Genomic DNA, 11,264 nt, shown 5'->3' on the forward strand with positions numbered 1-11,264 from the left:
ATTTGCAATTACTTCAAGACAGAGCACAGTTTTTCTATGATTGATGAAGCATTTTAGAAAGAAAGGACTTAAATGGAAGAATTTTATTAGGCTTTGAAATGACATTTCTAACAGTAGTGCTAGGGGAAAAATGAACGTAAAAACATTTTAAGTAGATAGTAGGAACGCAGCCTAATCCAGACTGCCTACAATGTCCTTGCTGTTTTCACTTCTTTTTGCATCATACACGGGATGTAAACAACTTAATTCTAAGGTGATTACGCGACCTTTTCAGCTTTGTATTTTGATCAGAAATCGCGTCTGAAATAAAAATGAGATATTGCTAAGACTTCAGTGGCTTGTCATAAAAGGCTGTTATTAAACATAAAAAAAGGTTGTAACCACATACTCAGCGCTACGAAAGTGCTGGCATGGTAAAGGGATGTACACTTTACAGTAATATCAGGATCATTCTGATCTCGAACATTCATTTTCCAGTTGGACAAAGTTTTCGAATCAGTATTCTTGGCTCTTAACTATTCATATCTCAAGTTCTATAATCAGTTTTATATCCCATATTGGGTCAGATCACTGGTCCAGAAAATAAGGCATCATGTCTTTCCCCGAGATCTGTGCTATTAGTTAAATTATCTTCCCACAGCTCAGTGTACCTACCTGTGGGAGCAGGCTGCAGACAGGATGGAGAAAAGCAATTTCTAACTGACCCTTTAGGTGATTATTTTAGGGCTGGAAGCCTGATATTGGATTATACTCAGTACCATTTTCAATTTAAATAGCTATAAATTACTCACAGTTTTTGAATAGCAACATTTTAAAATCAATGGATTCTTCTAAGAATTGAAGAAATGCCCATATGTGGATTACATGACCTACAAAACAGTATTGTTCATGTGCTTTAATTATTTCTTCGGGTCTTGATCTGATTATGGGTAGACTTCCTTCTGTCTTATTTTATGAAGAGATCAAGTAACATCATTAGATGACTAATGCTTTGAGATGAGGCAGACATGAATGACAAGAGACAGTTTTACAGCATTTTTTAGGATGAAAGTAGATTTAAGAGATAAACACATGTCATATTTCATCCAGTGAGTATGAAAATTACGAATTCAAGATTCATATTCCACAGTCCCAAAGTAGTCCTCAAATATACAAATCCAATTAGACATTTCTATCTCACTGGGAAGACTTCAAAAGGCAGCAGAAAGACAATCTCGACAGCAGCCTGGGAATGAGAGGGCTCCTAGCTGGGTAGGGTCTCTTTAGCTCTTTTTCTGGACTCAGAGGAGTTTGGGATCAGGTAGGAAAAGCAGATCCCAAAGAAGCAAAGGGGTTGGGACAAAGGGAACGCGGATGTGAGGGGCCTGTTGAAAAGCACAGCTTCTGTGTTGCAGTTTGAACACTCAGATAACCTACACCTCTAACAACCCCCTGCAGGCTTTAGACAGCTTGTCAGTAGCAGACGTCGGACAGAGTCGGGTCTAGGTCCACCCAAAATGCTTAATATCCTGGTTTTCTCATTGAATAAAAACATTTTGCATCTTCTATGTTCCTGGTAATTTCTGGTGATTTCTGAAAATGCAAGTGTTAATAACTCATAGCCGTTTATGTTGACAATCTCACAGTTTAAAACAGAGGTCAGAGTTGTAGAGACTTCATCAACTTAGAATAATAAAATGCATAAAGATTTTACACATGTTATAGCTCTGCATATTGAGTTTTCTGAACAAAATGTTAACGTCCAGGGACATTTCTCTCAAGTACATGGACACCACATTTTATACTAATCCAAGTTCATTATTGATTAGTTCAAGTGTCCCCATAGAGTTTACCTATGTTCTCGTTATAATGGCACTTTATTTTGTACATAGTGGGATATCTGTCAGGTTTGAAAGAATGTTACTCAAAGAGATGAAAATCATTGAAGTTAAATTGTTGCTTTGTTTTCATTAAATACATAAAAAACGTGTTTTCTACATATTCGTAACTAGAAAACAAAATACACAAGTGGCATTTCACTTTTTGAAAAATGTTTAATGATTTGTGAGAAACATCAGAGGAAACAATGTCATCCTGTCACTGTCAAGGTAACGGTTCTGCTGGGATGGAGTAGATGGGGACAGAGGGGCAGGAAAGATGTTTTCAAGGTGGGACTGCAGGAGGACTGGGGAATGGGTGTGGGTCGGAAAACCCGAGAGCCAGAACGGCTGCCATCTTTGAATAGGAAGGCAGTCAGTTAAAATTGTCCATGTTTATTGTAGGTGAAGGCAAGTGGAAATATTTCCTAGCTATTGAATTAAAATGCAGAGAGAAATCAAAGGCGCCTTTGAAGCTTGAAGCCAGGCATAGACTTTTCCTTTCTAGCTATGAACTCCTAGTGGCAAGTTCTTCCTACATAAGGCTCTTCTGTCTCCATTGAAAATCGGTTGTTTAGTGTAGCCATCTTCATCAAGATGAAGCAAAGTCTCTGGGTCACTTTCTGCTTCGCCTGGCACTTTTATGTAATGGGCAGGGCTTCGTCCCTTAACCTCCTGAGCAACCTCTGCTGGCTTCTGACTTGGCCTCTGCAGTTTCCTCCCCTCTCTCAGACATCACAGAATAGAAGACAGGCAGGTCTTGCTCTGGCTTCTCCTACTGCCTAAGGGAGTATTGTTCATGATTGATCTTCTCTCCAGACCACTAAAACTTTCTCCATGTCAGGAATAAGACCGTTCCCCTTTCTTACCATACATGTATTCACTGGAGTGGCACCTTTCATTTTCTTCAAGAGCCTTTTCTTTGCATTCCCAACTCGAGGCCCTGTTGGGTACAAGCAGCCTTGTTTTCGCTGTGTCTCGGAATCGCCTTCCTCACTACACTTAGGAATAGTTTCCCTTTTATTGAAAGTGAGAGTTTTGCAACTCGTTCTCCACTTGACATTTAGAGGCCATTGTAGGGTTATTAGCTGGTTACATTTCAATATTGTGTTTCAGAGGATAGGGAAGCGTAAGGAGAGAGAGGGCAAGATAAGAAAACGCCCACTACGTTGAGTTTTCAGAAACATCTTCATTAAACTTGCAGTCTTATATAGGGAGGGTTCATGGCTCCTTGAAGCGATTACAATATCAAATACCACTGATCGTAACAGATATAATAATGTTTAAAAGTTTGAAATAATGTAAGAATTACTCAAATGTGACACAGAGACCCCATGTAAGCCCATGCTGTTGGGGAAAAAATGGTGCCCATACATGGACATTCTGGCCACAAGTTTGCCACAGACCTTCAATTTGTAAAAATATCTATATAATATTTATAAACTGCAATAAGGCAAAAGCACAATAAATCAATGTATGTTTATAGTCAGTTCTATTTTCTGAAGGCTATAACATTTTTATTTTTCTTTCTATATATTATTTAAAGGAGTTGTATTGTTTTCTCAAATCTTAGATAATTTTAATTTAAAACATTTGTTACCTTTCAATATTAATAATACCTAATTTAATTAACTGCCATCAATAATATTATTCTATATGATGAATTATGAAAATAACCCTGGGAAAGCTAATTTCATAAAAAAAGATTTGAAAAATAAGGGGAAACTATGTTAGAGAGATTGGAAAAAAATTTTGCTTTACCCAAAATAAAAAACTAGTGAAACTTGAACATCAGGACAACATTGTTTCCACATAATAATCAGTTTGACTGCAGCATGAACTTGGTGCCTGGCAGAGAAATAAGCTGTGAGGTTGCAGCCATTTCATACTCAGATATAAATACGGTCAAATCTCTATGAATGGATAGTAAATTGGGCAAGCCTAGGCGAAGGTGGGTTCCCCAAGGCAGGCTTCAGAGAGGGCTGGCACTCAGGTACGGAAATCTATCTTTCAGAGCTTCAACTGAGAGCTGAAGATCTTCCGTAAATTTCCAGTGAATATATAATGCAGCAAGGTGGGAGCAGGGAAATCTAGTTTAGATTAAAGGAAAATGAAGTCAAGTACTGATAATTTTTGTAATTCAACAATATTTGTCACACCTCAATATAACAACTAAGAATATAAGTACCAGCTGGGTGCCTATAGCTTAGTGGTTAGGGCGCCAGCCACACGCACTGGGGCTGGTGGGTTTGAACCTGGCCTGGGCCCGCTAAACAAACAAAAGAATATGATTCCCGATTGTGGAAGTCAGTACATCATGGTGACACCATGTTGTGCTGGGCACCAAAGGGAATTCCAAGTAATGTTAGAGTGGAGTGTGAAAGATTGGAGTCAGTCTTTATGAGATAGTGAAGATGGTACAGTGTAGTTGTGTGGATAAATGCATAAACCTTAATTAAGTATAGATTGGATATAGTTTTTTCATGAAATATTTTATTTCAGTGATGATGCGTCTTTAAATTTATGGCACATAAAATCCAGGAAATGAAGTGTCAATAATTAAATCCAGCTTGTGTACTTGTGGAAAACTTCATCAAGAGAAGACAGACTTTATAAACTGTTGTGAGTAAATGAGTATATTTGGAATATGAAAAAGGGAGCATTTCAAATTAAGGCGAGAATGAACAACAATGTAATAAATGATAGTGAAACAATCGGTCCTTTAGAAAAAAATAGTGAGATTTTTACCTCGTATTTTAAATTGAAGGAAGTTTCTTATGATTTGGATTTATTGTAGAGTACGAAACAAAGGTAATTTAACAACACTAGTCAACATTGTCATGACTCGAGAAATGGGGATGTTTTATAGACTTAATACAAGATCCAAAAAGGAAAGAATGCAAGATTTGGCTGCAAAAAGATCTCGGAGGCTTAGAAAACAAAGAGGCAAACTATACCAAAAATAAAACAAGTTTAAATAAGACAAATTTCTCCTTTCAGTGTGTGTTTTACAGGATTCCTAATTAGTTATTACATGACCTGTTCACAATCACAGCTCCTGTACTGCAGTTACCAACCACCACCCTCACCTCCCATCTCACCTTCCCCCGTGTAAAGTATTTAGTTAGAACGTGATGTAAAATATTTCCTTCACACACAGCACCTGGTGATCGCCACTCAGAATCCAGGTATTTCTACAAAGGTTTTTCACCCCAGTGAGTGAAATGTTTCTTTGGCTGGTTAGAGAATTACCAAGAGACAGTTATTTTATCCCAGCGATTTGTACAGGCCACCCCACTGTCTGTCAGTGATCTTAGCGAGAGTCTTGTACCATTTAAATCTTTCCCTTTGTGAACTAGCAACTTTTTCTGCAACTGAGAGCTTCTAAAATTTTTCTGTCTATGATTTGATTTTCCCCATTGAATATGTATTACTTCAGTGATTAGAAGCAAAAGTCAATGAAAGTAGCTTCTCAAAAGCAACTCTAGAGCCATCGCTGAAGTCCCAGAGAGACTCTAAGAGCCTCACTCATCGTTACTATTACAGTTGATGGATACAGTGGAATGAAAAGATTATAGAATCATGGATAGTTTGAAATAAACATGTTGAGAATTTCTTCTAGGCCCTCATCCAATGGGCAAGAGAAGTGGTTTCCCACGGAGAGGAAAATAAGATTCTTTCTCTTTCTTTCCTTCTCTCCCACTAATCATACTCAATTTTGCTTGTTTTTACTAATGTGCAGGTATTATTCTGACAAAGAGAGGCCCAAAACTGATGTTAGGAACAAATGGGAACATTTCTTTAAGTGCTACATTTCCCTCAGAAAACAGTGCACGTGAGCAGCCGCTAAGACCATTCTATACATGTGGTTTTTGCCTGGCTTATATATCCTTTTAAAAATCTAATTCTTAGATAAAGGCAATTTTTTGCTTCCAGAAAATCTTGAAATGATAATTCCAGCTTCCATCAGTTTAGAAAACTTGTTTCTACTTTAAAAATTCTAAAATAATACCCAGCATCAACACTGTATTCTTACGTAAGTCTACTTTGGTCACCTGCATGATAACATTGTTCATCTGATGTGTCTGACTTTCCCTTTAACAAACTGGACTTAGGAAATTAATGATCAAGGAGACACACGCTTATAGTACATGGTTTGTAATCAACAATGGAAATGTGGGAAGTTTATCCTCAGCATCAGATTGGTGTTTTCATCAGTGATTCTGCATATGTGAGTCCATGTGCAGAGAGGTAATGTGTGTATCATACTCTAGTTCTGGCCGGCACTCAAAGATTCAGGTGTAAAAGAAATTCACAGAGGAGCAGAAAGAGATTCTTTATTTTCCCTTTGGTACTTTTACTTGTCTTATATAGAGGAGGGTAATGGCATCTGTTCCAATGTGGAAACAACAACTCTATTACTTTTCTTGATGGATTGAACCCATTCTAGTTTCACTGAAATTCTCCCTTCTCTTTCCCTTCTGCTGACCTTTCTTTATTTCTCTCTTTCCTCCTTAGACACACACACACACACGGACAGCTCGGTATTCCTAAGAAATATACAAACCATAGAAAGACCATTAGACACACACACACACACACACACACACACACACAGCTCGGTATTCCTAAGAAATATACAAACCATAGAAAGACCATTAGACACACACACACACACACGGACAGCTCGGTATTCCTAAGAAATATACAAACCATAGAAAGACCATAAGAGAGAAGGCTAATAATCATTATTTTTAAGCTCATTAGAATCCTGGATATAAGAGAATTTTCAGTGCAACTGAAAACAGATGAGCCCACCAGGCTGCATTAAGGAGAAAAAAAAAAGAAGAAGAAAAGAAAAAAAAAAAAAAACCACCAAAAAACAAGCTCTCTGTGTTGCTCCACCTTTGACATAAAAAGCCTGTCTCACAAGGAATCACCTAATGGTTATAGTCATTTTAGTGCTCAGATTTACGGAGCAATCCTGGCAATCATGTCCAGAGGGGAGAAGTGCTCAGGAGTGAGGCCGCTGTTAGACTGCTGTGGCTTTCAAGTTGTTATAATCAATTTGAGCCCAGCGAATAATATCTCAAGTGCTAGGAAAAGAGAAGAGGCTTATTGTTTTTTCTTTTTTAATTATTTTTCCCTGTCTTTGGCCAATAGATTGAAAAATGGAATACCAAGTAAAAGCTAGTTCAGATTCTGGAATACCCGTGTCTTCGGAAGCCAGTGAAATTGTGTTTTATTAGACACAGAAAGTACTGTAATCATGCAGTTTGCTGCCACAAATGTGCCATTAGCTGGGCACTCAGTATCACTCCTGAATTTGAAGAATTAGATGCTCACTATTTATGTCATATTTAAAAGAGCACTTTATGATAAAGCACACTTCACTCTACAATGCAAAAAAAAAAAAAGAAGTCATTCTTTGGAGTCACACAGTCTTAGTATAAAAACTGTGCCTGCCAGATTCCCTCTCTCCACGAGCAGGAATTTAACCCATCTGAGCTTTAGTTTCTTCCTAAGTAAAATGGAGACAATATCCATCATTGTCTTACTGAATAATTAAATAAAATGTGCCATTTAACGAAGTGCCTGAAAAACATGCCTTCTTTCAAATAACTGTTTCAGATTATTGGATGTAAGACACGTTGATCTGGTTGTTGGTGTAAACCTGAAATAACTGAATGAGTAACTAACCACCAACCACAGAAACAAGCTGCCAAAAACGTATTGAGAGGATACTTCAGACGTACGCACCTGTTTAGTATTTTAACCCCCCATGCGGTTTTCTGGAGAGCTAGACTGAGCCACCTGATCGTGCTGAGACAGTAAGGCTTGGAGGGCCTTCCTTTGTCCTTCTGTACCTTCCCATCCTAACATCAGTCTTCTGGACTGTATCACTTGGTTGGTGAAAAAAGGAAATCTCAAGGAGAAGCATATTTAGGAAAAATAAAGAAAAAGAAAGAAAAGGAGGATTGGCAGGTCAAACATGAATGAATGTACTGACTTCCATAGCCAAGCTCATTTAAATGGAGATCAAAACAGGAAGATAAAGAAGAGGAGGAAAGGGTCTGTTGAGAGAGAAGTGAAGAGGAAAACAGCAGGCTTGGCCCTATCACTGCAGCCCAGGAAATGCCACACTCTTGAATCTGACCCATCCTCCGGACAGGAAGGGTGTCTTGAGCTCTCCATCATGACCAGACACCTTAGGATATGGAGTTGGCTGTGCTAATTGTTTACACTCCTATCTGAAATGCCCTCCATTAACTGAGGCACCTTAATCTTTTCATGTCCAAAAGAGAACTCACTCTTTAACCTGGTAGAAAGCCCGTTCTCAGCTTCTCCCTGTCCTAGTAAATGAATCAATTATTCCCCTAATTCTCCACGTCATCTTATCTTCTTCTCTCTTCTCAGCCAAATCAGATATCCAATTGTTCTCCAATCTATATTTTAAATATTTATTAAGACAAATGTCAACTACACAAAAGTAATACACATATATACTATAATATTAATGTAAAAATATAAAAATCTTCATGTAGCCATGAATTTCCAGAATTTTCAATTCACAGCTAATCCAGTTTAATCCCGCCCATCCACTTTCCTTTCTCTTCCCAGAACACCGGCCTTCAACACCTAAATAATTCTCAAATACCGCTTTCCTCCTTTTTCTTGACTCTACCTTTGCTAGTTGTTCAAACCTTATAGGATTCTGTAAGATCTACCTAGATTTTAGGTGGCTTTCCTTATATTTCAAAACTTAAATCCAATCAGAATTCTCCACTATGTGAAACTATCGATGGCTAATCTTTGCCCACCAAATACAATTTCAAATTCTTAACCAGTGTTATCTCGGTGTGAGCTGTGCTTGCCTGGGTGTGTTCTTGTCCTTCTACAGCCTCTACTCCGTATCCAGGGTTCAACAGTATAATTCTCCTCTAACTGCTGCTGCTCCTGCTGGGCTTGGAGTAAACTTTTTCTTTTGTCTAATGGATTTTGAGACCCCCCCCCCAATTATTGTCTACACTCTTACACTTCTGCTCCTGGATTGAAGCGTTACTTCCTCTTCTAACCCTTCCCTGGGAATGATCTTCACTCTTTTGTTCTGGAAAAGACCGGAGGAAGCCATTGCCTTCTCTGAGTTACCACCGCACTGTTAAATAACACTTGTATTTGTTACACACACCACGACCTCATAATCTCGGTCTCTACACCTCCGGCGGCCCTGGATGCCTTTAAGTTTGAAGCTGTGTGTGCGCCTTTGTTCTTCCCACTCTCCCCTCTCTGTTAGAGTTGAGCCAAGAAGAAGTTTTGGGGGAAAGAATGCCAAATAATTCTCTTTATTGAGTTTTGGAGAACATTTAAACATTCATCTCCAATGCAACTGTATTATGATAAATATTTCAAAAGATATCTCAATCTAAATACTCATTTCATATTGCACCAAGAAGGATTAAATGTAGAATTACAGGGCATAGAGAATATAACTGATCAATGGATGGGAATGTTAGAAATCAGAGCACAAAAGAAGCAGGCTTTTATTTTTCTTATTATACCCGTCCAAAGGAACTTTCTCCTTGAAGGTTAATTATTATGAAGTTGGAGGCTGGAACGTTTAAGACTATTTAAATAATTCATGTTTATATATTACTTTACAAAAATAATTTCTTTGCCCATCTCCACTATATTGAGGGAAGAGAGGAGGTTACTTTCAGATAAGTGGTATTTGACTGAACAAGATTCGAGTTGGACCGTTAGGGAATTTGTCCATATTATGTACCCAGTCCAAGAGATGGAGAGATAGATTAGGAAATATTTTTCTTTCCAAATTCTTGATAAGAAAGCTGAAAAGTCATGTGCTCAAAACTTTGCAACAGGGAGAGAAAAATACCAGTCTTTCAGTTTTTTCCTACCTGTTAATATTCCCCAATATTAGTAAAAATAGGTTGGAGTTAAATAACATATTGGCATGATAATTTATTTTTAGAAACACAGTCAGGTAGGTGATATGAAGCACTTCATTTTCTTGGACTCTGACCAGTGCCTCAGACCTTGTGGTCCTTTTTCTCTGTATTTTTGCATATCATTTTTGCAGCGATAGCCCACGAGGGATACAATCCTCATTGTCCTCTCTATTACCAATAACTGATCTCAGAGCACAGTTTCTTTTAAAGTTTAATATAAACTTCTCCCAGTATGCTGGGAAGGGAGTCAAATATTGAGATAAAAATGAAAACTTTTATTTTAATAAAAACTCAATTATATGCTTCTGTGTTAACTTGCCTTTAGAATGTGAACTCTGACAGCGGGGCATAGATCCTGACTTTTGATTAATTTTTACTTATTTCCCAATATAGCAATACTTCCATTTGGGAACTAGGAAGCTCCATAAATATTTGAGTAACCGGATGATTGAATCAGACCCAAAGTGGGTAAAATATTTTTCTTTCACTTGATTTAGGGGCCTGTGTTCAATTTGTGAGCCCCTTCAGTTAATTTTAAGACTTTGGTTTAATTTCTTTTCTATGCATGCACGGATATAAATGCCTGCTTTCTGAGTATATGTGTATATATACATATAGAGTCACAAAATACATACTATAGATAAGTTAATTAAATATATACATGTTAATACAGGTGTAACTCATCAGCATTTTGGATGTGACTATTCACAATTTATCTTACATAATGTCATATTTTCACCGACTTTCCCACTCTAATCCAGTATGGCTCAAATTTAACTTGATTACATATGCAAAAGTTCTATTTCCAAATACCATCACCTTCATAGACACTGTAGGTTTAGGACTTTAAAGATAACTTTTTGAGAGACACAATTCAGCGCACAACTGGGTCTCAGGTCACTAGAAAATATTCTTCGACAGCCCATCATGATCACATGTGAAAAGCACAGGTTTTCTAAATCATTTATTTAACAGACTCTATAAATTTGCCTGCTGATTTTTAAAAAGGTTTTATGAACTATTATTTCTCCCGGTAAGTTATGTAAGGGTAAAAGACCGTGTTATATTTCTCTTTTAATAGTTTTGTATTGTGTAATCTTCTATAGAATAAAATAATGACATAGTTATGAGTAAATGCATCAATTGATAAAGGAAGAAATTCCAAAATTAGCATGGCAAAATTTGTCTATCCAAGAAGGGATGAAAATAACTAGTAAATGATAACAGCACGTCGATTTGTAACTCTGATTTTTCACTTTTAACTGATGATGTGCTTTTGACTATTCACGAAAAGCATTAATAAGCTCACAAATATATAAGAGAGACATTGATATAATTAATTACGTATAATTTTTTTAATCACAATGTGGATTTAATAGTTTTTTTAGGACTTTAAAAGTAAGAGATCCTATTTTGCTTTGCAGTTAGAAAAAATGTTTCA

General features: G+C 37.2%; 1 protein-coding gene and 1 long non-coding RNA gene across 2 annotated transcripts in view; one reads left to right on the plus strand and one right to left on the minus strand.

Moving 5' to 3' along the window:
- LOC111723286 overlaps positions 1-11,264 on the minus strand; it is a 226,830-nt gene that overhangs the window by 157,732 nt on the left and 57,834 nt on the right. The window lies entirely within an intron of this gene.
- ADGRL4 (adhesion G protein-coupled receptor L4) overlaps positions 1-11,264 on the plus strand; it is an 89,756-nt gene that overhangs the window by 35,080 nt on the left and 43,412 nt on the right. The window lies entirely within an intron of this gene.

This window comes from Otolemur garnettii, unplaced genomic scaffold, assembly GCF_000181295.1.
Source record: "Otolemur garnettii isolate 467f Iridium unplaced genomic scaffold, OtoGar3 scaffold00010, whole genome shotgun sequence".
Taxonomy (NCBI): domain Eukaryota; kingdom Metazoa; phylum Chordata; class Mammalia; order Primates; family Galagidae; genus Otolemur; species Otolemur garnettii.